The sequence below is a fragment of the Ursus americanus genome, chromosome 21 (genome assembly GCF_024610735.1).
Source record: "Ursus americanus isolate L20-20 chromosome 21, mUrsAme1.1.p, whole genome shotgun sequence".
Classification (NCBI taxonomy): Eukaryota; Metazoa; Chordata; class Mammalia; order Carnivora; family Ursidae; genus Ursus; species Ursus americanus.
In genome coordinates this window covers 25017023-25042721 of record NC_142147.1, presented here as the reverse complement: position 1 = coordinate 25042721, position 25699 = coordinate 25017023, and the positions used below count along the sequence as shown (strand labels likewise).

The following is a 25699-nucleotide window of genomic DNA, read 5'->3' as shown; positions in this document are numbered from 1 at the left end:
TTTGAGAGGTAAGGAAAGACCAAAAATGACACTATGAAAGTAGGAAACACAAAAGCAGTAAAAATGATTATTTCTGTAAAAATCAGTCGAGAAACTTACAAACTAAAAGGATGCAAAATATGATACCATATATGGAAAACATGGGGAGAAGTAAAGTATGGGCTCACATTTAAACAACCATTAACTAAATATAGGCTGCTATACACATATGATGTTATAAACCAACCTAATGGTAACCACTAATCAATATGCAAGGAATAAAAAGAAAGAAATCTAAATATATCACTAAAGGAAACCAGCAAACCATGAAAGAGAGAAAGACAAGAAAGGATCAGGGAAAATCTTCAGAAACAACGGATAAAGCAAGTCATAAAATGGCAATAAATACATATCTATCAATAATTACTTTGGATGTAAATGAACTAAATGCTCCAATTAGAAGACACAGGGTGACAGAATGGATTATAAAACAAGACCCATCTATAAGCTGCCTATAAGACTCATTTTAGACCTAAAGACACCAGCAGATTGAAAGTGAGGGGATAGAGAAACATCTGTCATGTAAATGGATGTTAAAAGAAAGCCAGAGTGGCAATACTTATATTGGACAAAATAGACTTTAAAACAAAGGCTGTAATAAGTGACAAAGAAGACTATTATAATAAAGGAGACAATCCAACATAAAAATATAAAAATTTAAGTATTTATGCCCCCAACATAGGAGCACTAAACATAAAACTGTAACAAACATTAAGAAACTAATTGATAATAATCCAATAATGGTAGGGGACTTTAATACTCCATTTACACCAATGAACAAACCATCTAAACAGAAAATCAACAATGGCTCTGAATGACCCTGGACCAGATAGATTTAACAGATATATTCTGAACATTTCATCCTAAAACATCAGAACATACATTCTTTTTAAGTGCACATGGAACATTCTCCACAATAGATCACATACTGGGACACAAAACAATCCTCAACAAATTCAAGATCAAAATCATACCATGCATCTTTTTAGACTACAACGCTATGAAACTAGAAGTCAACCACAAGAAAAAATCTGGAAAGATGACAAATACATGGAAGTTAAATAAAATGCTATTAAACAATGAATGGGTCAACCTGGAAATAAAAGAAGAAATAAAAAAGTACATGGAAACAAATGAAAATGAAAATGCAACGGTTTAAAACCTTTGGGATGCAGCAAAAGCAGTTCTAAGAGGGAAGTATATAGCAATACGGGCCCAACTCAAGAAGCAAGAAAAATCTCAAATAAGCAACCTAACCTTACACTCAAAGAAGCTAGGCAAAGAACAATAAACAAAATCTAAAACCAGCAAAACGAAGGAAATAATGAAGATTGGAGCAGAAATAAATGATATAGAAACTAAAAGAACAATAGGACAGATCAATGAAACCAGGAGATGGTTCTTAGGGAAAAAAAATCAATAAAATCCATAACCCTCTAACCAGACTTATCAAGCAAAATAGAGAAAGGACACAAATAAATCAGATCACAAATAAAAAAGGAGAAATAACAACAAACACTACAGAAATACAATTATAAGAGAATATTATGAAAACCTATATGCCAACAAATTGGACAACCTGGAAGAAATGGATAAATTCCTAGAAACATATAACCTATCAAAACGAAACAGGAAGAAATATAAAAATTTAAACAGACAGATTAGCAGCAAAGAAATTGAGTCAGCAATCAAAAAACTCCCAACAAACAAAACTCAGGACCAGATGGTTTCACAGGCAAATTCTACCAAACATTTGAAAAAGACTTAATGCCTTTCTTCTCGAACTATTTCAAAAACTAGAAAAGGAAGAAAGACTACCAAATTTGTTTTATGAGGCCAGCATTACCCCAATATTAAAACCAGATGAAGATACCAAAACGAAAGAACTACAGGCCAATATCTCTGATGAACACAGATGCAAAACTTCTCAACAAAATACTAGCAAAGTGAATCCAACAGTACATTAAAAGATCATTCACGATGATCAAGTGGGATTTATTCCTGAGTTGCAAAGTTGGTTCAATATTCACAAATCAATTAATGTGATACATCACATCAATAAGAGGAAGGGTAGGAACAATACGATTATTTCAACAGATCTACAAAAAGCATTTGACAAAATACAACATTCATTCATGATAAAAACCCTCAACAAAGTAGGTTTAGACGGAATATAACTCAATATAATAAAGGCCATAATGAAAGATACATAGCAAACATCACCCTCAATATGAAAAAACTGAGAGCCTTTCCTCTAAGGTCAGGAACAAGACAAGGATGTCCACTCTCACCACTCTTATTCAACACAGTACTGGAAAAAGTGGTAGCCACAGCAATCAAAAAGCAAAAAGAAAATAAAAGGCATCCAAACTGGTAAGGAAGAAGTAAAACTTTCACTATTTGCAGATGACGTGATACTACTTATAGAAAACCCAAAAGACTCCATCAAAAACCTGCTAGACCTGATAAACGAATTCAGTAAAGTGACAGGACACAAAATAAATGTACAGAAATCTGTTGCATTTCTATATACCAATAATTAAGCAGCAGAAAGAGAAATTAAGAAAACAATCCATTTATAATTGCATCCAAAATAATACAATACCTAGGAATAAACCTAACCAAACAGGTAAAAGACCTGTACCCTGAAAACTATAAAGCACTGATGAAAGAGATTAAAGATGGCACAAAGAAATGGAAAGACATTTCATACTCATGGATTAGAAGAAAAACATTGTTAAAATGTTTATACTACCCAAAGTAATCTACACATTTAATGCAATCCCTGTCAAAATACCAACAGCATTTTTCACAGAACCAGAACAATCCTAAAAATTTGTATGGAACTGCAAAAGACCCCGAAAAGCCAAAGCAATCTTGAAAAAGAAAAAGCAAAGCTGGAGGCATCACAATTTTAGACTTCAAGTCATACTACAAAACTATGGTATTAAAAACAGTATGGTACTGACACAAAAATAGACACAGAGATCAATGGAACAGAATAGAATATCTGGAAATAAACCCACAATTACGTGGTCAATTAATCTTCAACAAAGCAGGAAAGAATACCAAATGGAAAAAAGTCTCTTCAACAAATGGTGTTGAGAAAACTGGACAGTCACATGTAAAAGAATAAAACTGGACCACTTTCTTACACCATACACAAAAATAAAGTCAAAATGGATTAAAGACCTAAATGTGAGACCTGAAACCATAAAAAGCCTAGAAGATTACACACGCAGTAACTTCTTTGACATCGGTATTCTAGATATTATCTCCTGAGGCAAGGAAAACAAAAGCAAAAATAAACCAATGGGACTACATCAAAATAAAAAGCTTCTGCAGAGTGAAGGAAGCAATCAACAAAATTGAAAGGAAACCTATGGAATGGGAGAAGATATTTGCAAATGACACAGTTGATTAAGGGTTAGTATCCAAAATATATAAAGAAGTTATCAAACTCAGCATGCAAAAAACAAATAACCCAATTAAACAGTGGGCAGAAGACATGAACAGACATTTCCCCATAGAAGACATACAGATGGCCAACAGACAAATGAAAAGATGCTCCATATCATTTATCAGGGAAATGCAAAGCAAAACTACAATGAGCTGGGGCGCCTGGGTGGCTCAGTTGGTTACACATCTGCCTCCAGGTTGGGTCATGATCCTGGGGTCCTGAGATTGAGCCCATCAGGCTCCCTGCTTGGTAGGAGCCTGCTTCTCACTCTCCTCCCCACTTGTGCTCTCTCTCACTATCTCTGTCACTATCTGTGTGTCTCTCTCTCAAATAAAAAAAATAAAAAAATAAAATAAAAAACCTACAATGAGCTATCACCTCACACATGTCAGAATGGTTAAAATCAAAATAAAAGCAACAGGTGTTGGCAAGGATGTGGTGAAAAAGGAACACTCATGCACTGTTGCTGGGAATGCAAACTGGTGCAGCCACCCTGGAAAAACAGTATGGAGGTTCCTCAAAATGTTAAATATAGAAGTACCCTATGATCTAGTAATTTCACTGCTGGGTATTTACCCTGAAGAATACAAAAACACTAATTCAGAGGGACACACAAACCCCTATGTTTATAGCAGCATTATTTACAACAGCTGAACTATAGAATCAGCCCAAGTGTCCATCAAATGATGAATGGATAAAAAAGATGTGGTATATATGTACAATGGAATATTGCTAGGTTGTGAAAAAGAATGAAACCTTGTTATTTGCAAGGATATGGATGAAGCTTGAGAGTATAATGCTAAGTGAAACAAATTAGAGAAAGACAAATACCATATGATTTCACTCATGTGTGGGATCTAAGAAACAAAACAAACAAGCAAAGGGAAAAAAGAGAGAGACAGACAAACCAAGAAACAGACTCTTAAGTACAGTGTAGAACAAACTGAAGACTGCCAGAGGGGATCTGGGGGGAAGGATGAGTGAAAGGGATGGGGATTAAGGAGTTTGCTGGCCACGATGAGCACCAGGTGATGGAAATAAAAACTTAAAGATAATAAAAAAAAAAAATAAAATATTTCTATCTTTAAAAAAAAGACTAGAAAAGAGAAATACATTTTGATATAATTACAGGCTACTCTGGAATGACGGAAATGAATAAACTATAGCTATGCAATCACTACAATCAGAGATTGGCAAACTATAGCCTCAAATGTGATGCGTTCCAAAAATAAGATTTGCAGGAATATACGACCCTCATCCATTTCCATACTGTCTATGCCGGCTTTCGCACAACAGCAGAGTTGAGTCATATGCAGCAGAAACCATATAGCCTGCAAAACTAATTTTTTTACTATCTGGCCCTTTATAGAATAAGATGCCTTTATTAAGACCTTTGTCTTCAATGAATCTTGCAAGAATGTTGACCAAAAGAAAAAAGTAACAAAGACTATATACTAAATTATTCCATTTACATAAAGTTAAGAACCTGGCAAACTAAGTGATATTGCTGAGGGATGCATACATACATGGCAAAATTTTAAAGCAATGCAAGGAAAGGATTATCTCAAAACATATGATAGAGGTTATCTTTGGGGATGAGCGAGAGGCTGCGCTTCGAAAGGACACACCAAAAGGACTTCAGGGGAGCTGCCAGTGATCTGTTCCTTAATCCGGGTGGTAGAGCCATAGGAACTTATTAGCCAGTATACTGAATATATATATAAAACATAGACATAATATATTTTATATGATTTCCTAAATCAATGCTAAATTTTACACTCAAAAAAGGTAAAAAAACAGAAAAATATTGCTTCCATTATCCAGTTTATAATTTTTAAAACAAAATTAAAGTAAAATTTCTACTTTCAAACTTAAATGTGAAAGGTTTAGTACTATATACATTTTTTAAAATAACCATTGACAAAAGTTCTGATTACTCTTTTCTTACTCTCCTTAAATTTTGACCCGATTTATACTAAAATGTTAAAAACAGCCAATACAAAGAAATTATGTGCAGAGTTTCACTCACAAAATAAATTATTATTTCTGTTATAACAAAAATGCAAGTCCTAGAGAGAATATCAATATGTATAATATATTAGCTAGAGTGTTAACCCAGAAATTTCACTCTAGTCAAAATATCTTTAAGCAAACAATAGTTTTCTTTTTCAAAAGTAATTGGATTTTTTCTTTGCTGGTTAGCATTTAAGACCATAAACCATTCAAATGCAAGTCCTAAGTTGTTTTGTTATAGCCTTTTTGAGCTATAATGCACATACCATATAATTCACCCATTTAAAATGTATGATTCAGTATATACTCACAGTTATGCAACCATCAATTTTCATGATCCCAAAAAGAAATTCAGCACCCTTAGCTATTACCCTCTACACACCCCATCTTCCCCCTCTCCCAACCACAGACAGACAAGTTCTGTGTCTATATATTTGCCTCTTCTGAACATTTCATATGAATGGCATCATGTAATATGTGATCTTTTGTGTCTGCCTCTTTCACTTAGCATAATGTTTACAAGGTTCATCCATATTATAGCATGCATTAGTATTTCATTCCTTTCTATGATCGGATAATATTCCACTGTATGGATATACCACATTTTGTTTATTCACTCATTGATCAATGGACATTTGGGTTGTTTCCACCATATCACAATTAACATCACATTTATTCTTCGATCATTATAATTAAATATGTTAAACTACAGCATATAAATTTCAGGAAATATTAGTCTTTTAAACTCATGGTAAGTTTCTTAAAATATTTCTCACACTTTGAGAGTTTTCCAGGCTACAGTGAAAATCCTTCTAATTTTCTTTATTTCAGAATTTTTGGGGGGGGCGAGGGTCCCTGGGTGGCTCAATCAGTTAAACCTCTGCCTTCAGCTCAGGTCATGATCTCAGGATCCTAGGATCAAGCCCACCCCCCTCCCTCACCAACCTTGGGCTCCCTGTGCAGCGGGGAGTCTGCTTCTCCCTCTCCCTCTGTCCTTCCCCCTCCCTCATGTGCATGCTCTCTTTAAAAAATAAATAAAATCTTTAAAAAAAGAATCTTTTTTTTTTAAGAATCATCATACCTATATAATCAAGAACCCAATGGAATAAGTATAAATGTTTACCATTTTTAATGATACCAGATCCTACTAAAGGTTTTTCTAAAGTAGGCTAAAAGAAATGGACAATTTGAAAATTAAGTATTAGCTAAGACTTAAAAAAAAAAAAGAGGGGGCACCTGGGTGGCACAGAGGTTAAGCGTCTGCCTTCGGCTCAGGGCGTGATCCCGGCGTTATGGGATCGAGCCCCACATCAGGCTCCTCCGCTATGAGCCTGCTTCTTCCTCTCCCACTCCCCCTCTTGTGTTCCCTCTCTCGCTGGCTGTCTCTATCTCTGTCGAATAAATAAATAAAATCTTTAAAAAAAAAAAAAGAGTATTCAATAAAACTACATCTTTGTTCAAGATTTACCTGTATAACTATATAATGAAACATAACTGTTTCAACTGTAACTGGATACAACTATATACAATTATATACAATGAAAACTCTGAATTCTGGAAGGATGGTTATGATTTAAAAGGTAATCATAAGTGCAGAATTCAATATTTACCACTAACTCTTTTGTTCAGTCGGGGAGCATTAACTTTCCCCAAAACCCACAGAGACTCTCAGATAGATAATCGAAAGGAAATGGAAGAATTACGAGCCTCTTCGCTGCCCTCCAAAATACAGATTTTAGAACAAGTAGCTCTCTGCTTAAAGTTTAAAGTGAAAAATAAAAACAACAATAACCAGAAAGAGAAATGTGAGAGAGGTGAAGAAGAGTTAAGGAGATCTGGAGTTTAAGAGAAGTCATGGAGAAAGAGACAGGGAGAGGGGGAAAAAATGAAGAAAAACAGGCAGAAGCAGCAAAAAGAAGGTTTGGTTAGATTTTCAATTGCCGATGAGAAAGTCTGCCCAAATATGCATGGTTCCCACAGTATGCACCTTGGCTGGATCTGAAATCAACAGACAAAAACCGAGAATGGCGATGTGGCAAAATGAAAAACTGAGCATCCTATTCAGCCAGTGGGCCCTGAGGACAGCCATGAATTCCCACACACTTGGAGCAACATTTCTACGGCCACATATGGATGTGCGTGTGAAACAAGTGAATGCGTGTGCTGGAGGACTCAGGGAGGAGGGGGGCTCTGAGGCAGCTTCAGAGGAAATCAGCATCCTTCAGTCTAATTAAAACCTACTTTTATTTCATTTGTAGAAGGGTGTCAGGTTTGATTGAAGGCCACAAACAATCTGGCTCTGAGAAGAATGGTGGCTTTCTTTCATGAAGAAAAACAGGGAAAGAGAAGTAATTCCTAAATGTTATCATCAGAAGTTCTGGGGGCAGCATGCCTACTTCCGGGGCCATTAATGTCCCTGGGGAGGGGGCTAAAGGGTCTATTGTCAGCTCTATGGAAGGATTTCAGGCTCCCCCAAAACTGAAGTGTAGTATCCTTAGTTAACTGGATACACAAATTCATTAGGCAAGCAAAGAATGGCAAATTTCACCCTCAGTTCACAGTTCCATGCCCCAATGGGAGAAAAATGTAACCGTATTCGCTGGCGGCTTCTGTTTATCTGTGTACGCTCATCTCCATGTATATCGTGTTACACGCCTTCTTATTGTAGCAGTTCCAAAATACTTAATGCGAGCTTCCTTATTAGCAGCAAGTGGGTCTGTTGAAGCTTAAGAAAGCCATTTAATAAAAATAAAGCCACCCAAATGAACGTGGATTGAAAAAAAATTTAGATTGATGGAGCTAGGTTGGTCACTGTAATTATGGAAGGTGTATCATTTCCTAAGCTCTCTTTGCATTAAGTGTATGCCGTACATTTATCAGACATAATTAGCACTTTAGGTGACAATGATTTGATTTCTTTCCTTGTAATAAAAGCTCTCTGTGTTGGCATATACATTCTGAATGGGAAATTGAACACTGTTGCTGTTTATTCCCCTGAGGCAAAATTTAGGACAAACTGGGGAAAATACGAAGAGGGCTTACAGAACAGCCCTTTGTGAATTTTGCAAACAGAAAAAGGAAATAGTTCAATAAGAGCTTTTAAGGATCACAGTCAAACGCAAGCTTTTTGAAAGCGAAGGATATCTATGGAACGTTTCTCTACTTTCAAAGTCAGCATTTAACTTTCCTTTAGATGTGAACAAACCCACACTAAATTGATTCGTAGGCACAACTGCAAAACCGGACACATTTAAATTACTGTGTCCGAACCAGAAAAGTATCTGTGCTGCCTTCTTTGAGGAGACTGAAGAAAGCGGTTATTTATTTCAAATAAATTATTTCAAATAATTATTGATCCTTCTATTTCCTCAACTGCCACAATTAAGAATCATACTAATCCACTCTTCTGTGGATTATTTATATAAATGTTAAGATTTTTTTTATATAAGGAAAAAAGGAGCAGTTGAAATGCAAGTTGCTGATCTATTGTACATGGCTCATAAAGAATGCTACAGCCTCTTGAAATCTGTAGCCCCATGGGAAATGCTATGAAAACTTAGGCTTTTGCATTTAAATCTTCTTGAATTTTCTTCTCTTTTTCATCAAAACCAAAATGTAACAGTTGGGTGGTTGGTTCCTTTGACTGCAAAAATTATCAGAAATTTAGTCACAGGTAATGATTGTTAAAATAAATATTTCTGAAGTAAATCTAATGTTACTAATTAATTCAATGCAAACCTTTTCACTTACACTGAACCTGCTGACTTTCTGCTTAATCCTGAGACTTGTTCTACTAAGACGCTGATACAAAGATAGATGCTTTTCCATCGGAGAGTGACCTGCATGTCATCCTCTCTTCCAAGGGTTCTGAAATTCAACACTATCAAAGGAGTAGAGTGTGTGAGAGATGCCCAAACTACACACATCACATCTTTCCCTGAGGCTTTTTATTTTATATTTTCTTAAACTTATATGGGCCTCTTACTGACCTAAAGAAGAATTGCTTTAAAGAAGGTGTCTGGTTTTTATAGGAGTTCCTATTTAGGAAATGTATAGGTAATAAACCAGAAACACGCAATGAAAACCTTTGAAAAGTTAGTAGGGAGAGAAGAGGTTTTGGCATAACATATTTTACTTATATTATAAAAAATAATGGGAAAAAATGAAGTAACTGTTTAGAGCTTTACAGAGTTTACTTGTTATAATTCAGAAGTGTATACACATGGAAGAAGTCCAGTAGCTGTATGCAGCATCGTTTCTAAGCATAGGCTTGAATAACAGGTGTGTGAGGCATTAGTAATAGTTTCAAAAAATAATTCCTCTCAGCAATTTCTTAACTTGAGCCCAGTGGAGGTTAAGGCCACACAAAGAACTACTATTTATGTATTCTTCCTGGTGGCTGTATATTATTTCATTTTCTGAACATAAGAGAGATTTAATTTGGAAACTCGAATCCGATTTCTGTAGGTTTGCACCTGTAGCCTAGGTTTTTCTGAGCATAAACACAAGGCACCGGAAATAAAAAAGAAGAGAATGAATCACGTTACAGGAGAACCCAGGGTAACCAGGCAAGGCTGGGCTTGACAGAATGCGGCCGCAGGTGATGGCCGATGTTTGCTCTCTGATCCCACATTCTTATATGAAACAGTCATACTAAACCCCTCAAACTACAAGATGATATAATCACCTGTTATAGAAATCATACTTGATAAAACCAATAGTTTCTAAAGAGGTTTATAACCACTTATTGTTAGCACTTTTGTCCAAATGCAAAGTCTTTTCCCAGATTTTTTTTTGCTTTTTACATATAATTTTATCTCAGTAACATGAAATTTTTTCCCTCTCACATGAAAATATTGAACAGCCATGACCTAGGATCATGAAGTCCCCTGTTATTTCTCATTAGACGGATTCTTTTACCTTTACAACACGTATGCACATACATACATAACACACATATGCAATGTCACAAAGCACTTTCGATTTTTCTCCTATACTCCCTGAGGATGATGTAGGGAACCTCATGTCAAAAACCCTCACTTTAGAACAATAAATAAATAAACCAGCCACAGCCTTCCTGAGGCTGGCCAACTCTAGCATAAGTAATTCAAGAGGCTGAGAGATGCCAGATAAATTTGATTACTATAAAAGATGGGAATATGTTTCTTTCCTTTGAGAATTCACAAAAAGGGGTCAAAAACAAAGCAATGCTGAAAGCGAACAATTTCATTTCGCCTGCAATTCAAGGCGAAAATTCAAAGGCAATTTTGCAGGAACATTTTATCACAATTTTATAGACCCTCATTTCCTGCACACATCACAATCTTTAATTTCTGAAAGAGGAAAGCAAGAAAAGGGGAAGTGGGGAGGGGGGAGAGGGTGAGAAGGCTGAGACCGACTGTGAGGGGCTTTTTCTTCTTCTTCTTTAAGATATAAATGCAGATATTTATAAAGCAGTGAGAGATTTGTAAATCTTTCTTCAAAGCTGAACCTACTGCTGGGATTGTGATTTGCTAAAAGCTGCTATAGGCATACTCCAAAACTCAGCAGGGTCATCCCTCCCCTTCCAAAAAAAGAAAAATAAATAAATAAAATAAAATAAAAAATAAAAGAAGTGCGGGAGTGGGGAGGGGGAGGCGAGAGAAAAGAAAAAAAAAAACCAAACCCACTCCGATTGGTAGTGTCTCTACAGGCAAAAAGAGTTAAAAAAAAAAAAAAAAACTGTTTTTGCTTTACGTCTTCTCCTTGAATCACACACTTTTCTCTTTCCAAATACAGAAAAAGAAAATTTAAAACTCAATACTTTGCTTCCCATCCTGTTGTCGAATTGACTCTCCTCAATGCCCTTTGAAAATGGCAGGTCATTTCTCAAAGACAAGCTCTTCAGTGGTCCTTTGGAAGGTCACAATCCAAGGACAAATACAACAGGCACCCATCCAAAGGGGACCTTGACTACCACCACTCCCTACCCGCGGTTCTTGTCTGGGATAACAAATGGTGTGGTTAGCTGGGAGCACATTTCTTGGAACTAGTTTCTAGTTCTAATCTTGCCAATAATTCCATGTGCAATTTCAGAGGAAAGCCACAAACTCTCCCATTTCCTTGTGGGGATGATAAAAAAAAAAAAAAAAAAAAGTCCTACTGACTTGCCTGGGTGGTAAGGATAACAGAAAACAAGGGGTAAGCACAGGGCTCATCTTAAAGATAGAAACTTCCCCAAGACCCAGAAAGTGTCAAAGACAGAGGAGGCGGTGAGTTCATATTTGTTAACTAAGGAATGAATGTAGTCTGGAAAGCATGAGCCAAGAACATCAGAGTAAAACTGTAAAAATGGATGCTAAAGTAAAATCAATGGCATCTAGTGCTCTGAACCTCCTATCTCTAAGAGAGCACTGGACTGGCTTCAGGACGTAGTAGACGTTTCTTTCTTATTGGGAAAATTAACCCCTCCCTGCTGTACCCACCTCCTACCTCACCCCAATCCTCTTATGCAGTTATCATCTGGACTCAAAAGACTCAAAAGGCTGCGGAGCTTAGTAGGACTGCAGGGAACATGGCTGTTTGAAAACGCGGCAGAGCTACTTTTCATTTTTCTCTGAGTAGATACACTGCTTTCAGAGAGAACTCGATATACAATAATTTTACATTGGGAAGGGAAAGTGGTTTTAAGAAAAAGAAAAAGAAAAAAAAAAAAACAGAAAAAGAAAATCCTTTTGCAAGTCACTGTTCTCTGACTGAACCAGTTACCGCCGCCACTAAGAGGGAATGTAACTTTGCCAAGTGTTGCTGACCCTCTTGTGAGCATCTGGCATCCTTTGTTTTCTAGAGCAAATTCTTGGGATGCCCTGGCACTTTTCAGTACTGACCCAAATTTCCATTAAGAACAAAGAACTACAGTAAAGGGAAGGACTGGGCTTTGATAATTGTATCAACATCTAATACAAAAATCCAAGATAATTTAGTTTTAAAGATAAAGGCTCTATATACAGCATAGAGCTCTATAGAGTACATAGGTTCTACGTAATGGCCAAATACTTATGCCCTTTCAGAAACCTACTTTTTAAAATGCTACTCCCCAATTCAATGATTGTAACTGGTTGAAAAAAAAAATCAGTCAATCAAAATGCACAAATAGCCACAGATCTGTGCCGAAATTTGAAAACTCACATAATTTGCCATCTGGGACTTGCCACCCTAAGGAGCAATCACAATCAGGCACATGTCAAGAGACCAAGCACCAACTACGTACTCAACGCTACTCATACATAAACTGTGATGAGACACGGCACAACTGTACAAAACACTCATTTGAAGGAGCTTCCACCTAGTTCTATTCCAGCCAAAAGAAATGGGCAAAGATATAAACCATGTAGTAAGGAGTTGAAATGTTAACAAAGCGCTCAGACCCACCAGAACCAAAAATAATCATAACGGCAATCTCTTCACTGATAACTTTTTTGCACACAGACGATAATTCATTCAACTATTTCTACCAGTATTCTATTTAATTTAAAACATAGAATGGTATAAACATGCAGTCAGATGTAGTCAGCACTATCAGGGCCTTTAGGGAGGGCTGGCGCCCTACATTCGTCCAGTTATTCAACAAATTCTTCACTAGTGCCTCCTGTCTGCCAAGGATATCACAGTCAATAAGAGAAACATGGTCCCGCTAAGCTTATAGTCTAATGTAGAAGATGAATTAATAAGCAATAAATATGGTCTGACGAATGCAATGAAAGAGGACATAATGGATACGTGGGAACCGCGGAGGAGATGATTTCTCAGAACATCACCGTAATTGCTCACTTTTGAGAAGAGAAGCTGAGACCCAGAAAGAGGGCAGCAAGTTGTCCAAGGTGATATGGAGAGACTGTTCCAACAAAGTGAAGGGCATAGAAGTGGCAACGCAACCCAGCAAAGTGGATAAACTTTAGAATATCTGTTTTACTAAAATGAGCCATTTCAAATCCATTTTAAAAGCAAATGGGACAGGGGCGCCTGGGTGGCTCAGCTGGTTGAGTGTCTGACTTTGTGGTCCTCCAACAAACCAAAAGACTCAGCAAATTTCATTTGTTTTAATAAGAAAAGAGTATTCATCAAAAGAAGCCAACTACTTAAAGAGGGTCAGGAAGAACACTAAAGAAAAATAATTCCATGGATTAAAAGTCATGTAAAAAAATCTTAATGTGAAAGCTGAAGGCTAGGAAAATGAAGAACATTGCCCATACTTTTTTATCTGCTCTTCCTCTTTACCAGGCCTAGAAAAAAACATATGTTAACCACTACTTTCACTATAGTTTCAACTGAGCTCGCTTCCTGGTCTCTCAAATGCCAACACAGTGCTACTGAGACGGTGGCAGCGTTATTGGGAAATGTCAAAGCTGAACCCCAAACAGCCTTGCTAGAGTCTTTTTTTTAAATCTCAGAAAATCACCTTTTATACCTTTATTTAAAACTGTGATCTTGAGCTAAGCTGTTGTACTTGACTGTGTCCCTTTAACCTAGGGAACTCGCTGCCAAAAAATATTATTGAGGCCAACAGCTTAATAAGTTTTATAGAAGATTAAATATTTATATGAATAAAAATAGCACCTGCAGCGACACCAGGAAGGATAAAATTACAAGGGCTATGAAATCTTCATGCTTCAGGGCATAAATTGCTTACCAGCTGGATGAGGCGGTTTTCCTCACGGAACAACACTGCACTGCTAAATATGTCTTCCTGAGAAGTATCTCAATGCTGAACACTTTCAGGACCAAAGACTACAGCAGAAGGACTAGTAAGCTCCTGGTTGGAATCCAGCTCAAGGTTGTACGGGATTTTAGAAGGTGGACACGATGCTATACCAATCTAAAATACAAGAACAATGTTGCAAGAGAGAAGCCAACAACTCCATTCACGCTGAATGGGAGTAAGATGGAATAAAAGAATGAAAGATGAGAGAGCTCTGAAGGGGAAATGGATCCCAAGTTTGATGACCATTACAGAATCTTTGCAGGAAAGAATGGAGGACCCCAAATCCTAAAGCCAGTTAAGGCAAAACTGGAAAGGAAGTAACCAATTACTTAGGCTAAATCTCTTCTTTCTTTAATATTTTCCCCAAAGTAGAAATGAAACATAAAGATTATCAATAAGACCTTACTCTTCTAATCTTGTTAGAGCAAAGGTTAACATTGACAAAAGAAGAAAACAACAGGGAAAACAATGAAATATGCAAAAAAATCGGGAGAAACTAACAAATATGTGCAACAATTTGTAGACACCAGATTTCACTTCTGGCACCAACTATACGGTGGCATTTACAAAAGACTCCTTTTTCCTCATGGGTCACAAGAATGATACTAAATAGCAATCAATCCATTTTATAAATAAAATATTCAACAAAGTAAAGCGTAGCATCCAGCCAAGCAAAGTATGCTGATAAAGTTAATGACTCGTTAGCTTTATTGGAAATTCACTTGACTTTGCAAGTCTGGATAACACAACGTGCACAAACATTCTAGAGTTACTAGAACTCCTTGATGTTCCTTTGCATAATTAGTTGCTTTCTACTGAAGGATTATTTAAGACACAGCTATGGGCTCCAGGAAGGTGCTCCTGTGCAAAATAGTATAGGGAAGTGCGTGATGGGTGGCCCTCAGAATGACTAAATGAACAAAGGGCTCCTGTGGATTTTAATAACACTGATCCACTTATGAATCATAAATCAAATGGGGACCCTCTTGCAGTTCAAAGATTTCCAAGATTTCTGGAGAGAATGCTCCAGCAAAGCAGCATGTGATCAGCCAGGATTAACCATACTTGGCTCACACTCTTTTAAAAATAGCGTCTTGCACTCTCAGATAGGTGCTGGCAGGGACTAGCAAAAGTGCAACAGTGGGAAAGGTGAGGGGAGAAAGGGGCAGAGGGACCTTCAGGGCCCGTGACAGGGGGCTTTCAGAAGCCAGAGTTTTGCAGAGATGGCCAGAGCTGAGAGCAGCAGAGAAATGCAGGCTCATAAGGATGAGCCGTCACATGCTAAACCAGAGAGACAAATAAATGGTTGGTATCAACAGGAGCCGTTTCTTATTATTTTTAGAAAGTCTTTAATTTAATGCATATTTTCTTTGCTGAAAAGGAAATAGTGATATTAACAAATTGGTTTTATTTCTAACCTGGCAGGCTGCCTGCAGTGAAATGTAAATACATGTACATGGGAGCCAGGATTAGCATTTACTGAAGAAAAAGAGTAGTCAATATTTTAATGAGGAAGTCTAAGAAAGCAATTGCATGAAACACACTCCGATGTCACAGGGGAGCTTTTTAAGTTAAGCCAACTAGTTCCAAATTACTACTTTTCTCAGCTTTCCTTTAAGGGAAGTTTAGACTTACTTAAAAAAAATACAACCGTGGCATTTAGTCTTAAATATCATAAAATAGCTGTAATATTCATCTCTATAAATATATACATTAACCTATATACATGTCTCTCATTACATATATAGAAAAAGGATGTCTGACATGCCATTCTTCAGTTAAATGGCCCATTTAACAGTGTCATCCCTCTGCTTTTTTCAAAGACAGAAACACTAGGTGAAGAAAATTGATACTATCCAAGAATAAGGGATAGATGTGAGGGGGGTAAAAGCATGGTAGGAAATATGGGTAACCAAAGCAAATAAAAGCCAATGATAGTTTAAGGACAGAGTTGTGTATATAAGGCAAGTTTGGGTGGCAGATAAAATCTATTAGACAAACACTATCATATAATTTCTAATGAGACACTGCTAGGAGGCATATTGCCATTGTAGAATCCGATTTCATCAGATTAGAAAGAATTAGAAAAAATTCTGGGAATCGGGCGAGCAGGGTAAACCAAGGAGATGATAAAAGGACTGAAATATCACTCAGAAATGATTATTCATGATTAAATGACATCAAATGATCCCAAGTGTGGAAGACTTCTGTATCAACATTTCTGAAATGCAGGGTATCTAACAGGACTAACTACTTTAACAGCACACATCAAAACAGTATTTCTTAGAGTCTCATGAATGCTATCAAGAATATTTTATATCTGTCAAATATTTATGCATATTATACTCTCACGATGGCCAAATTGTATCTACCTTCAACCTCAAGAGATTTCACTACGAACATCAAGTGATAAAGAACAGAAATTGGTAAAAGAGAAAAAAATTCACAGAAAATAATCAACAAAGCTAAAAGTTGTTATTTTTGAAGAGAATGATAAAATTAATAAACAGAGAAGGTGCATGTAATCAATACTAAGATCCTGCAGACATTAAAAGGATCATAAGAAAGACCTTATAACCATTTATACTTTTATACATTCATAATTACATGCTTTTATGAAAATGAGGTATCTATATAGCTAAAAGAAATTGTTACACATGACAACCAGGAGAAATATACCAAAATATTCAAAGCAACATTCAGCTTATTAGACAAAAATCATTGCTTTTGGTTTATAATTTTTTTAAATCGTGCATTCCCACAAAGGCTGACTGTACAACAATGGAGATGAGGAAAATACATTCACATTCAACAATATAAATGGATCTTAGACATATAATATTGAGTGAAAATTTGTCACTAGCATCAGTCTACCTTCAGTGTGATACAATTTTTTAAAAAATATTTTATTTATTTATTTGAGAGAAAGAGAGCATACGCACAAGAGAGCACAAGCAGGGGCAGCAGAGGGACAGGTAGAGGTAGACGCAGACTCCCAGCTGAGCAGGGAGCTTGACGTGGGGCTCGATCCCAGGACCCCAGGATCATGACCTAAGCTGAAGGCAGATGCTTAACCGACTGAGCCATCCAGGCATCCCTAGTGTGATACAATTTTTTATAACACTTGACAATTTTTAAAAATCTACACTATATGCTGTTCAACATATTTATTAAATAAAATTGTTTTTTGGAAGGCAAGGGAGTAGCAAGCACAATATTTAGAATAGTGTTCATCTCTTGGTGGGGAAGATGTAGGGTAAGGACTAGGAAAGGTGCCCACGGGTAGATGCCATGGCCCCACTAATGTTCCCATTCTTTTTTTTTTTTTTTTTTTAAGATTTTATTTATTCATCTGAGAGAGAAAGAGAGTGCAAGAGAGCACAAGCAGGGAGAGCAGCAGAGGGAGAGGGAGAAGCAGACTCCCGGCAAGGAACCTGACATTTGTATTTATTTTCTATAGGACTGAGGATACAGGACTGAGAGAGAGCAGTAGGATGTGTATAGGGTGGGAAGTATGCTAAATTTTTCCATTTAACTAGAAGGTGTAAAAATGCTGTTTGCCCTTAAGTTTGAGAGAGATTAATAGACTAAAGAATGCTTTTGAGAGACTTAAGTGAAAACGGAACTTAATACAAAACATACACTCTATGAGATATTAACAAAGAATGTCTATATGCTCAAAGCTAGAAAAGAATGGAGGGAAAAATCACCCAAGAATCAAAAAGAAAACATAATGAAAATAGTAAGGCTAATATTTTGTTTATGACAATATTTGTAAATGCCTTCAACTACTCTGTGAGAAGAATAAAAAGGAGAAAGCCAGATTACGAAACGAAAGCCAACTGTATATTTATTACAAGAGATACACCTTAGACAAATGAGTACAAAAGGATGAGTAAAAAGATGAGCAAAGATATACTGAAGAGATACAAATAAAAAGAAAATCGAAGTTTTAATATTAACATTAGACAAAAGAAAACTCAAGGCAAAACGCATTATATGTTCAAAGAGAGATTTCCTATTAGAGGAGTACAGTTCAATGCAAATATACAATGTTTATGTGTCAAATAATACTGCACTGACTCACAGAATACAAATATCTCTATAACTAAGTTACAGAATAGTAAGAACAAATTAATAAAGGATTTCAACTTTCTTCACAGTTGCTGAAAGAAGATCAAAAAAGACCAAAAATGAGCTGGAGACAGAACAGCTTGATAATATAATTAATAAGAAAAAGTTCTCTAAATAAAATAACTTTCATCTCCAGTGCCCATGGACTCCTTCTCAAAGATCATCAGGCATACTCTTCTACAAAGATAACGCCAATAAAATTCAACTACAAAACTAGAAATTCATCATAACAGACGGGAATTTTAAAATTCAACCATTTTAAAATTTTGAATTCATCTTTTAAAAAATTGGGGGGTCATAGAAGATATCAAAATGCCACTTCAGTTTATTAATAAAATAAGAATCCAACATAGCAAAAGGTATAGATGCAGCTAAAATGGGAATCATAGGAAAATTCCTAGTTTGAAATATTTTTATTAATAAATGACAAAAAAGATCAACCCAGCATGCAACTCAAGAAGCTGGTAAGAGGGGTGCCTGGGTGGCTCAGTTGGTTAAGTGTCTGCCTTTAGCTCAGGTCATGATCCTGGAGTCCTGGGATCGAGCCCTGTGTGGAGCTACTGGCTCAGCGGCAAGTCTGTTTCTCCCTCTCCCTCTGCCCCCTCCACCCCACTCAGGCTCTCTCCATTGCTCTCTCTCTCTCTCAAATAAATAAAATCTTTAAAAAAAAAAAAAAAGCCAGTAAGAAAATAGCAAAACTATGGAAATAGTGAGGGAAGGTTCTTCAAAAATACCTCTGCAAAGTTCATTAAGATAAAGGTATTTGTATTAAGAATGAGAAAGTGTCTTTACAGTAGATTTATAGGATTATTTTTTAAATGGTAACAGAATTTTTTGTATATATCTGTATTAACAAATTTCACCTCTAGATAAACTGGTATTTCAACAGGGAAATATAAATTTCCAAAGTTGATTCAATAAGAGACAGAAAACAACCTAAATATGTCAATACCCTTGAAAGGAAATTAGAGGTTTCGAAGAATTTATCCTGCCAAATGAGCCAGATGCAGACATTAATTCTATACATCTAAAGAAGACGGGTCACTCCTTATAGTTACACTGCTTCAGAGCATGATATTGGGGAGGGGGACTAGGGAGGATGAGAAAATTTTGTTAATTGATATTATGAGGCTACAATTACCCTTGTTCAAAAAAATATAACTAAAATGGCACAAAAAGAGAACTTTACAGATATAACTTGGATATCATATGCAGAAACACATGTTATCACAACTTAGAGAGGCTTATTTCTAATATGCAAGAATGAATGCCTCATAGAAAATCTACCAATAAATGGAAAGACACTCAATGTTCTCCAATGGAATGACTCAATATTATTACGGAGATGCCAATTTTACTCCGATCATTTAGAAATATAATCCAATCATCACCAAAATCCAACAGAAAAACAGAGATAATAGCTAAGATAATTTTGAAAGAGAAGGGGGAGGCAAGATGGGCATTTTAAATATATAGCAAAATGACAACAATCACATAAACATTGCAGCATTGATATAGGAATTACCAAAATTAGAAACTACCTACATTTTCATTGTTCAGTAGGAATGAGTAAAAATTCTTTAAGCTACAGCCACGCAATTGAAGAGTATGCAGTGATTAAAAATTAAACTGTAGAAGTCACCAAAAGATGCTCAAGTCTTGTTCGCAATTAGGACTGAAACTTAACAAATAAATTAATAGGATAATTTTTTTAGGAATGCAAACTAATCATAGGGGATAAAACCTTAAAAGATATATACTAAATGTAAACAAAGGATATTTTTCCATAATCGGATTAAATGACTTCTAATATTTGGGCTCTTCACCATTTCTCAAATTTTTCAAAACAAATATATTGCTACTGTTTTCCTAAAAATATTTTTTTAAAGCTCAAGTCCTCGAAAATCCAGTATTCTATTAAGTATACTTACACATGACTGAAATTCATTTGAAATATATATATATAGGAAATCTGTGCTTTGTGCCAATGGCAAGCATCTGGATATGACTCACCAAAAAAATTACTATATGTCTGAAGGAAATATTAAAACAAATAGCCCAGCGCTGCAGTGACTGCATAGAACTGTATATATTCACTCTGTGCACTGGACAGGAATTTTTCATTTCATACATCATTTACAACTTGCTGCAGTGATTCTGCAAAATCAGTCCATACCATTAGCACACACAAAGAGAAACATCCAATGTTCTCATTGTTGGAAAATTCAAGTGTTTTGGGCTCCGATGTGCACAAATGTCAATACTCCATCTAAGCAGATGTTGCTCTGATAACCAGGATGAGGCCACCAGGCAACTGGGAACCAAAGATAGGGATCAAATATCTGGGGTCAAACCCGTTGACTTTTTTAAATCTATAGTTTTAGCTTGGCTTGTGCTCATAGATATACTTAATTTTAAAAACTATTTGAAGTAAATGAAAACAAAATAGAGAAAGTCATAAACAAATCCCTCCAGAGGGGCTTATTTTTTTTTAATGAGAACCAGCTCTGATTTCTAAAATACTTTATCAAGGCATTTGATATCAACCATCTGGTTTACTCAACACTTCATCCAATGAATGTCTGAAGCATTCACCTAAGTCCCTGCTCTTTCTTAACAGTGTTGGTATTTTCAAATCACAGCATGGAGAAGTATATTTCCAAAGCAACACAAAAATATTGCCCTGTATATACTTGAGACAAAGAGAAAGATGTTTTGCTGGCCAGTGAAATGCTCCCAGGGTCAAAAGTATTCTGGAATAGCAAAGAGGCTTAGGAATAGCAAATGTCAACTTGGTTCTGCTTCCAACATGCCCTAACACTCAAACTTCCTCTCTTTTCCCTCTTTCTCCTTATGTAGGAAAACACAAACCACAATTTTCTGGACAGTACATCTGCCATATCCTCAGGTCTAGCTACAGAAATGGAAATGAATTCCAAGAAACATCCAATGAATTGCAAACAACATCCTATTTCGCTACTCATGGATTTTCCCACTACTATGCTTCATTCATTTCTAGAACAACAGGGATCCAGAGTTACGTTCAGTCTCCACAAGGAGTGCATCTATGAGTCATCCATGTGACATGCATCACAACCAGCCACAACTAACCACTAGAATTATCAAGCTCATCAACAACACCTTCCTTAGAAATTGTCAATTGTCTCTTACCTACACACAAATAGAATCTTTAGCAACTGGCTTGATTTTTTTCAGGACTAAAAGTGGAGTAGTTGATGAGTACTTACTGTGCAGAGGGAGCCAAAGTCCTAGTAACAAAGGTCAAATTCATGACAAGTATCAGAACAAATACACAGGGGTTTGTGAAGTAAAGCCATTAACATTTAAGTTTTCGTTCTCATGTCACAAATATTCGAAATCACTATGTCTAAGAAAGCAAACAAAAGAACACCCTCCCTGCTGAAATCAAGCTTTGACTACTTTGAATTTAAAAAGGGCACTCTGAAGAGGATTCCATGGGTAATTCTAGGGCATCCCCAATGGGATGTGCATACATACCAAGGTAAGAGTTCTTCTTTATTCTTCTTCTGTTCACAGAAGAATTCAAGAAATCCAGAAGTCTGTAAAAAGAAAAAGGTTTGGCTTAAGGAAAAGATATAAAAAAAAAAAAGCAATCAAACTGATGGAGGAGAATTGACAGTGGTAATATGTGTGCTCGGCTAAAAATGAGGCGTTCTCAGTGGGAAGTTGATAAAAATCTGCAAGCCATGGAGGTCGTGGCCAGAATGAACACTGACTGCTTCACATCCCAAAATGGAAGTACTGTTTCTAATTGAAAAGGGAGCCTGTGAAGTACTATTCATTGTCCTTCCCTCTCAAAAAAGAGATAGATGATGGATTGAATAGAAATTCATTTCATATTAAATCAAATGATGTATACATTCCAATCCATGAGTAGTTTAAGCATTTACTTATGAAAAGAGAGGAAAACTTTTGTGATTTTCTCACAGGTCTCCATCTGAGAAAAGTACAAGGTAAGTGACAACAAATTTCTTCCCCAAAAATAATTACAGAAGAATTCTACGTTGAGGATGAAATTCAGGTAGGAGTTTATTGTGCAAATTTGCCTAACCATAACCTAAAATCTTAATATGAAAATAGCCAATCTAAAACTATATCCTTTTTTGCAAAAGATCTGAAATTGAGTGAACTTTTGCCTCATTTGTGTTTCTGTTTGGGGTTAAGTGTCTTGGATATTGTGTGGTTCACCTATTGTCACCAGCATCATGCAAATAAGATGACACAGAGCAGAAGTAAAAGATAATGTATGCAAAGAGTGAGTGCCAAATAAGAAATAACAAGTCCAGAAATCCAGCAAAACCAGCAGAAGCAGAAAGTGACTACAAATGCATCGGTTATTCGATACAGTGTTAGACCAGAAGTACACTACCTCTTGGTGGATATCTGGTCTTAGGGGAGAAAGCAACCTATTATTTATTATTTATTTTTAAGCAGAGAAACCAAAGTTGAAATGGTCAAACATGGTATCAATGGTTCCATAAGCATCCTGACATTATTCTGAGACTGAAATGGACATGGACATTAGGAGCTCGTGGAAGGAAAAAGCATTTTAATCAAAGACAATGGTTGTTTTAGAAGAGCAATAGTTATTGATGGAATTACTGGTCACTCTACAAGCCAGTTTTAACAATCATTTTCCAAAATCAAGGCAGAAAGTTTTTGCCAAGTGAATGAATTAGGACCAGAGTAAATTTTCAAAATAAAACATGAACTGCGGTGCCCAGCTGGCTCAGCTGGAACAGCATGCAATTCTTGATCTCGGGGTTGTGAGTTCGAGCCCCATGTTGGGTGTAGAGATTACTTAAAATGAATAAATGAAGGGGTGCCTGGGTGACTCAGTCAGTTAAGCATCCAACTCTTGATTTCAGGCAGGTCATGATCTCAGAGTCGTGAGATCAAGCCCCACATGGGGTCATGCTCAGCGTGGACTCTGCTTGAGTTTCTCTCTCTCCCTCTCCTTCTGCCCCTCCCGCTCATGCTCTCTCTTGCTAAACAAATAAAATATAAAAAAATTAAAAATGAATAAATAAATTTTAAAATAAAAAAATAAAGCATGAGCCTTAAAAGGCCTGTTTCATTAAAATTACAGTTACCTGAAACATGGGGAGATTAAAAATAGATTAGGAAGGATGAGGTAACCAAAACTGGGAAGAAAGAAAACCGATAGGTAGTGAATGAAAAATAATTCAGAACATTCAGGAGTCTGGAGCAAGCTGAGCCTTGGGCTCTAGTTACTGTTTCTGAGACATTACAGAGGTAATAACACCTTATGGAGTATTACTCAGCCTCAAAAAAGAAGTAAATCCTGCCATTCGCGACAACATGCATGAACCTGGAGGACGTGATGCTAAGTGAAATAAGCCAGTCACAGAAGGACAAATGCTGCATGATTCCAGTTACGTGAGGTACCTAACGTAGTCAAAATATAGAAACAGAGAATAGAATGATGGTTGTCAGAAGCTGAGCAGAGGGGAAATGGGGAACTGTTTTTCAATTGATATTTGAAGTTTCCATTATTCAAGATGAACAAATTCTAAAGGTCTGCTGTACAACATACTACCTACAGTTAACAAGAGAGTATTGGTATTGCGTACTTTAAAATATGTTAAATGTTCTTACCAAAAAAATCCACAGAAGAACACAAAGATATTAGAGGTGACTGGTACGTTTAGCACCTTGATTGTGGTGATGGTATCACAGGTGTACACATAGGCCCACCTTCATCGAGATGCATACATTAAATGTGTGCAGTTCTTCTTAAAGATTCTATTTTTAAGTAATCTCTACACCCAACATAGGGCTCAAACTCACAACCCTGAGATCAAGAGTCGTACATTCTACCTACTGAGCCAGCCAGGTGTCACTACAATTTTTTTGTGTATCAGTAATACCTCAGTACAACTTGAAAAAGAGAAAAGAGAAAACACCTTGCTGACTACTAAGCCCACTCAGTATTATCTAATGAAAGCACTCTCAGACAGAAGGTGCCTATGATAAGCACCTGATCCTGTTCTCCAGACTTCATGTTCAGGGCTTCTTTCCATGTACACACTGCATTTAAAATTAGATTTTTAGCCCTAAGGCACACAAGACTGTTACTTTAAAGAAAGATTGCTCGGGAGCAGTTGGCTGGCTCAGTTAGTGCAGCATGCGACTCTTAATCTTGTGATCGTGAGTTTGAGCCCAACATTGGGCAGAGATACTTATAAATAAAATAAAATAAAATAAAATAAAATAAAATAAAATAAAATAAAATAAAATAAAATAAAATATAAAATAGAATATAATAAAATATAAAGTAGAATAGAATAGAATAGAATAAAATAAAATAAAATAAAATAAAATAAAATAAAATAAAATAAAAAGAAAGATTGCTCAAAATGCAAACATCCTTTAGAAGAAAATTCAAGTCTATTTCATTTGGACTGTCATAAAGACTTTCTTTTTTTTTTTTTTTTAAGATTTTATTCATTTATTTGACAGAGATAGAGACAGCCAGCGAGACAGGGAACACAAGAGGGGGAGTGGGAGAGGAAGAAGCAGGCTCATAGCGGAGGAGCCTGATGTGGGGCTCGATCCCACAACGCCGGGATCACGCCCTGAGCCGAAGGCAGACGCTTAACCGCTGTGCCACCCAGGCGCCCCTGTCATAAAGACTTTCATCTTATATACAGTTCATAATTCATATATTATACACTGATTTAAAAGAAAGATAAATAACAAATGCTCTATTTTTGGAAACAGACTATACTCTAGAGTTTTCCAACATTTTTATTCTCAAAAGTAAAATTATAATTTTGTCTGATACACAAATGGTATTTATTAAAATGTTTTTTCTCCATTTTGAAATCATCAACAATGTATATTATAGGTAGCTGTACAATTTCCATTAGACATGTGACATGTTAAGAAAAGCTCAAAGCCCTTGGGGCGCCTGGGTGGCTCAGTCAGTAAAGCATCTGCCTTTGGCTCAGGTCATGATCCTGAGATGGAGACCTACATCGGGCTTCCTGCTCAAGGGGAGCCGCTTATCCCTTTCCCTCTGCCCCTCGGCACCCCCCCCACCTCTGCTTGTGCTCTCTCTCTCTCACTTTCTTTCTCTCAAATAAATAAACAAAATCTTAAAAAAAAAAAAAAAAGAACTTTATTTATAAAAACAGGAGGTGGCCTGGATTTGGCCCATGGGTTATAGTTTGCCTACCCCTGTTCTAGAGGTTCACTGCTAGTAATTATTTCTACTACATTTCGACATGACTGATATGTGTATGGGC

General features: G+C 36.3%; 1 protein-coding gene across 9 annotated transcripts in view; it reads right to left on the bottom strand.

The window, feature by feature from the left end:
• Positions 1–25699, bottom strand: part of ZFHX3 (zinc finger homeobox 3) — a 1292716-nt gene that overhangs the window by 739812 nt on the left and 527205 nt on the right. For all 9 annotated transcript variants that reach the window (XR_015728051.1, XM_087870546.1, XM_087870551.1 and 6 more), the window contains one exon: positions 21906–21967. The gene's annotated coding sequence lies outside the window, so the exon portion shown is untranslated. The remainder of the gene's footprint in view (positions 1–21905; positions 21968–25699) is intronic.